At 42.0% G+C, this 6,000-nt stretch overlaps 1 pseudogene; it reads left to right on the top strand.

Moving 5' to 3' along the window:
- Positions 1-978: 978 nt before the first annotated feature.
- Positions 979-1,740, top strand: LOC140522787 (calcium-binding and coiled-coil domain-containing protein 2 pseudogene; annotated as a pseudogene).
- The last annotated feature ends 4,260 nt before the right edge of the window (positions 1,741-6,000 follow it).

Raw genomic sequence — 6,000 nt, forward strand, 5'->3', positions numbered from 1 at the left:
CAAAATATTTATGGCAGCACTTTTTATGGCACCACAGAAATAGAAACAAGATGAGTGCCCATTGACTTCTTAATGGTGAAACCATATTGTGTTATGTAAATTTAATGAAATGAAAGAATTCAAAAAAGACATGGAAGACATTAACTATTATAAAATGAAATAAAACCAGGAAAGAATTATATAAAATAATTATAACAATAAAAATGGAAAGAATAAATCAACAAAACTGAATGCCATATATCAATGACCAAACTTGGGCCCCTTAAGAAAGGTGAGGAAATGGACATCTCTCCACTGCAGAAGTGGAGGATTATGGGTATGAAATGATACGTGTACCATAAGACACAGTTGCTGCATTGCCTGCTTTTTTCTCCTTTAAATAATTGTTTAAAAGGCTAGGGGAGGAGAGGGATGTATTCATATATGAATGTGATGTAAAAAGAAAAGATCAATATGTTGTGTTTTCTTTAAAGCAAAGGAAACAACATTTGCAGATAGAAAATCTTAAATAACCAACACATAATTGTATGTTTAGAAAAGGGAAGTAATAGGGAAGCACTGGAGCTTACTGAGTACATGTGGGAGTCCCTAACCTGTGAATGATGGATTGGTGTGGGGAGACAATTTGGAGACTTTTGCAATAATCATAAGGTGATGGAGGTCTGAATCAGAAGGGGTCATATGCAAGAGGTGTTGTCTTCACTCACACACACATACACACACACACACACACACACACATCCATACACAAACTAGTATGTGACTGGATATGTAGAGGGAGTGAAGAAGACATTGAAGTTTCAGACATTGATAACTGGATGGATGTTGATGCTCTCATTAAGAATAGTGGATTTGGGTGTGGAGTGGGTGCAAAGAAGTTCACCCTATGGGGACTCCCTGCCTCCTCTTCCCTGTCCTCCCCAGCCCTGGCTGCTGTTGCAACAATGTTGCTTGTGGCTGTTAGGATACTCCCCCATAATGGGAGAGACTGGCAAAAAACCCCGAATGTCAGTCATTCTATTGGATCACTGCCATTTCTCTGAGATCGTCTTTAACTACTTGGAGAAATTTTCCATCCCTAGAGGAGGTATCACATGCTATTACATCCTCACTCAGCATTTCATTCTCTACCAGAAAGATGGCTGGCATCTTTAGAGAATGATGGAAGACAACCAAAAAATAAGACATCTTTATGGGGCCTGCTTTGCCTGCCGCCCTCCACAACCAATTGTCTTTGCAGGAACAAGTACAGTTGAAAGCTTCCTACCTTCCCAAGTTCAGTGCTGTTGTTTTGTTGTGGGGGGGTGGGGGGGGTGCAGTATTCCTTTCCAATTTCGTCCAGAAAGTAAGAAGGAGATGTTTGTGGCCACCACTCAGGGAGGGGAGCAGGAGGAGACTGAGCAGCTCAACCTGGAACTGCACCAACAGAACCAGGAGCTGAGAGGCACCTGTGTTAGTCTCCAGAAACAGCAAGTCATGCACAGTGAACTCCAAAGGGCACAGCAACTGCAGGGGAGACTAGAGTCTCTGATAGATATCACTGAGTAGCACAGGATTAGTAAACTAATGAAGAAAATGAGAGTCTGAAAGGATAGGAAGACTGTTGGGAGACAGAACCAGTTCAGCTTAAAGTGCAGAACCAGAACGTATCCTCAGAAAATGGGCAGCAGGCTGAAGACCAGCCTTGATCACCTTGATCAATTTCAGGCACAGATTTCAGTTCTGGATAAGCAAGGATAATGGATACTTACAATTCTGTTTTTTCTTGATTGCCCAGGAAAAATAAAATCATCTAGTAAAAAAAATAGTGGATATGAGGGAAATGGATATGATATGAGAAACGAGATGTCAAAAACAAGTCTGGAAAACACTGGATGACAAAACTAGGAGACCGGTATAAAATAAAATAAAATAAAAAGAGGAAGTAATAAGAATTCATGAGGAAAAGCAGCTAGCAGGACACACCAGGGCCAATGCTTCTTGTGATATTATCTTTTGTAGGTTGAGAAGTTCTTATTAGAGGAAGCCCCAAATCCACTATTCTTAATGAGAGTATCAACATCCATCCAGTCATCCATGTCTGAAACTTCAATGTCATTTTCACTCTCCAGGATCAGGGGGTGTTAATAAAGGCCTCTCCTGTAGTTGAAAATTAAGAATAGAAACAAACATGAGAATAGAACAAACATGAGACCTTCTAGAGATGCATTTAGCAGCACCTAGGAGATGGTCATGGGAGAGGAAAACTTAAGAGATTACAGCAGGAATTCCACAGGAGAGGCTGAATGCATGGAGGTGGCTTTGATCAAGATCGTGAAATCACAAGTTATGTTTCCACATAAAAAAAAATAGTTGAGAGCATCCTGTGAGGCAGGCACTCTGCTAATCTGGGAGAATATATAGAAAGGCAAAAAACATTCCCTGCTCTTGAGCTCAGGGTGCAAAGGAGGAAACAGCATGCGCAGTTCCAACAAGAGCTTTACAGAAAAACATTGAAGATAACCTCAGAGGGAATGTACTGGCATGAAGGAGGACTTGGAAGGGCTTCTTGTTGAAGGAGGGACTTTAATTGAGACTTGAAAGATGTTAAGGAAGTGAAGAATGTGCTTCAAGCATGGGAGACAGCCAGTGTAAATGCTGGAAGTTGGGGGATAGAGTGTTAGGGATCAAAGAGTATATCAAGGCATTAAAGTATAAGAAGACTGGAAAGGTATGAAGCAGACAGTTTATGAAGGACCTTAAGAGACAAACCAAGGATTTTATATTTCATCCTAAAGACAATAAGGGGGGCGGAGCCAAGATGGCAGAGTAGAAAGACACACATACACTCGCTCCAAACCCACAGCGCATAAAATATCTATAAAAAAGAACTACCAACAAATTCTGGAGCAGCAGAAGCCACAGAACAACGGAGTGGATGAGACTTCTGTTCCAGAAAGCCTGAAAACCTCTCTCAAAAGGTCCTTCATGCTGCGGACCTGGAGCCCAGCCCAGCCCTGCATTGCCCGCATGGCATCGAGGGGAGCAGATCCAAGCAGGCTTGAGGGATGGAATCTCCAGGGGCCATGCAGGTCCCTCCACCCACAGGTGACAAGGATTGGTGAGAGGGTCTCTTTGGAGGGTCTAGAGGGGAGTGGGCTGCCCCCATAACTCAGGCCCCCTTGGGAGGCAGCAGCGGAGGCGGGAGCAGACCAGGGCTCCCCAAGCAGGCAGGAGCCCTGATCCATTGTTGAAGGTCTCTGCATAAACCCCCTGAGGGAACTAAGCCCGTGAGGTGGCCCTGCCCCCACCCGGGCAGCTGAACTTGATCTCACACTGAATAGCAGCCCTGCCCCCGCCCAAAGCCCTGAGGCTGGGAAGCAGCATTTGAGTCTCGGACTCCAAGCACTGGCTGGGAGGATCCGGAGGCAAGGTGGGTGTGAGGAGAATATTCAGAGGTCAAGTCACTGGCTGAGAAAATGCCCAGAAAAGGGAAAAAAACCAAGACTATAGAGGGTTACTTTCTTGGTGAACAGGTTTCTCCTCCCCTCCTTCCTGATGAGGAAGAGTGGTGCTCACCATCAGGGAAAGACACGGAAGTCAGGGCTTCTGCATCTCAGCCCACTCAATGGGCTCAGACCATGGAAAAGCTCAAAAAGGCCTCAGAAAATTTTGAAAATTATGTTAGAGGACTGGAGGAAAAACTGGAAAGAGCAATCAAAGACATGCAAGTAAAGTATGAACAGCAGATCAGCACCCTGCTAAAGGAGACCCAAAAATATGCTGAAGAAAATAACACCCTGAAAAATAGGCTAACTCAATTGGCAAAGGAGGTTCAAGAAGCCAATGAGGAGAAGAATGCTTTCAAAAGCAGATGTAGCCAAATAGAAAAGGAGATTCAAAAGCTCACTGAAGAAAACAGTTCTTTCAAAATTAGAATGGAACAGATGGAGGCTAATGACTTTATGAGAAACCAAGAAATCACAAAACAAAACGAAAAGAATGAAAAAATGGAAGAGAATGTGAAATAGCTCATTGGAAAAACAACTGACCTGGAAAATAGATCCAGGAGAGACAATTTAAAAATTATGGGACTACCTGAAAGCCATGATCAAAAAAAGAGCCTAGACATCATATTTCATGAAATTATCAAGGAAAACCGCCCTAATATTCTAGAACCAAAGGGCAAAATAAGTATTCAAGGAATCCACAGATCACTGCCTGAAAGAGATCCAAAAAGAGAAACTCCTAGGAACATTGTGGCCAAATTCCAGAATTCCCAGGTCAAGGAGAAAATATTGCAAGCAGCTAGAAAGAAACAATTCAAGTATTGTGGAAATACAATCAGGATAACACAAGATCTAGCAGCTTCTACATTAAGGGATCGAAGGGCATGGAATAGGATATTCCAGAAGTCAAAGGAACTAAGACTAAAACCAAGAATCACCTACCCAGCAAAACTGAGCATAATACCTCAGGGGAAAAAATGGTCTTTCAATGAAATTGGGGACTTTCAAGCATTCTTGATGAAAAGACCAGAGCTGAAAAGAAAATTTGACTTTCAAACACAAGAATGAAGAGAAGCATGAAAAGGTAAACAGCAAACAGAAGTCATAAGGGACTTACTAAAGTTGAACTGTTTACATTCCTACATGGAAAGACAATATTTGTAACTCTTGAAAATTTTCAGTATCTGGGTAGTGGGTGAGATTACACACACACACAGGCACACACACACAGAGACAGAGAGCACAGAGTGTATGGAATAAGATGGGATCATATCTTAAAAAAATGAAATTAAGTGGTGACAGAGAAATATATTGGGAGGAGAAAGGCAGAAATGGAATGGGGCAAATTATCTTTCATAAAAGAGGCAGGCAAAAGACTTTTTAGTGGAGGGAAAAAGAGGGGAGGTGAGAGAAAAACATGAAGTTTACTCTCATCACATTCCACTAAAGGAAGGAATAAAATGCCCACTCATTTTGGTATGAAAACCTATCTTACAATACAGGAAAGTGGGGGATAAGGGGATAAGCAGGGTGGGGGGGATGATGGAAGGGAGGGCAATGGGAGGAGGGAGAAATTTGAAGTCAACACTCTTGGGGAGGGACAGGATAAAAAAAGAGAATAGAAGCAATGGGGGGCAGGATAGGATGGAAGGAAATATAGTTAGTCTTACACAACATGACTATTATGGAAGTCATTTGCAAAACTACACAGATATGGCCTATATTGAATTGCTTGCCTTCCAACGGGAAGGGGTGGGGAGGGAGGGATGAAGAGAAGTTGGAACTCAAAGTTTTAGGAACAACTGTCGAGTACTGTTCTTGCTACTAGGAAATAAGAAATACAGGTACAGCGGTATAGAAAGTTATCTGGCCCTACAGGACAAAAGAGAAGATGGGGACACAGGAAGGGAGGGATGTTAGAAGAGAGAACAGATTGGTGATAGAGGCAATTAGAATGCTCGGTGTTTTGGGGTGGGGGGAGGGGACAAATGAGGAGAAAATTTGGAACCCAAAATTTTGTGAAAATGAATGCCAAAAGTTAAATAAATTTTTAAAAAAGAAAGAATCACAGGGGCACCTCAGACCAGGTAACTTTAAATACTCAGTGGGCTCAAATGTTCTGACCCAGGGCATGATCTGATCACTTTCCTCCTGGCCTTTCCAGCCTCTAAACCTTTGGTTAGGTCTTGAGAATTCAAATGCAGTTGGAGTTCAAAAAGGACCCTAGCAGTTTGGTCCATCCTCTCCCCAACCACTCTTTTATAATTTAGAGCACTGAAGCTCAAATAATTTTGAGTTCCTAGATCAAGATTATACAGCAAGCCGTTTGGAGAAAATCATTGCTTTACTCCTCAGTTAAAATCTAAAAAAAACCTCCCCAAGCCATGGGAATATCTTTTCTTTGAACCTTCTTTTGACTCCTGTATCAATTTCTTGTATGTAACATACATGTGTATTAAATTAAATTATTAGTTTATTTTCATAAGGACAGGAATTATGTACAGTCTTATTC

Source organism: Notamacropus eugenii, chromosome 2 (assembly GCF_028372415.1).
Source record: "Notamacropus eugenii isolate mMacEug1 chromosome 2, mMacEug1.pri_v2, whole genome shotgun sequence".
NCBI classification, from domain to species: domain Eukaryota; kingdom Metazoa; phylum Chordata; class Mammalia; order Diprotodontia; family Macropodidae; genus Notamacropus; species Notamacropus eugenii.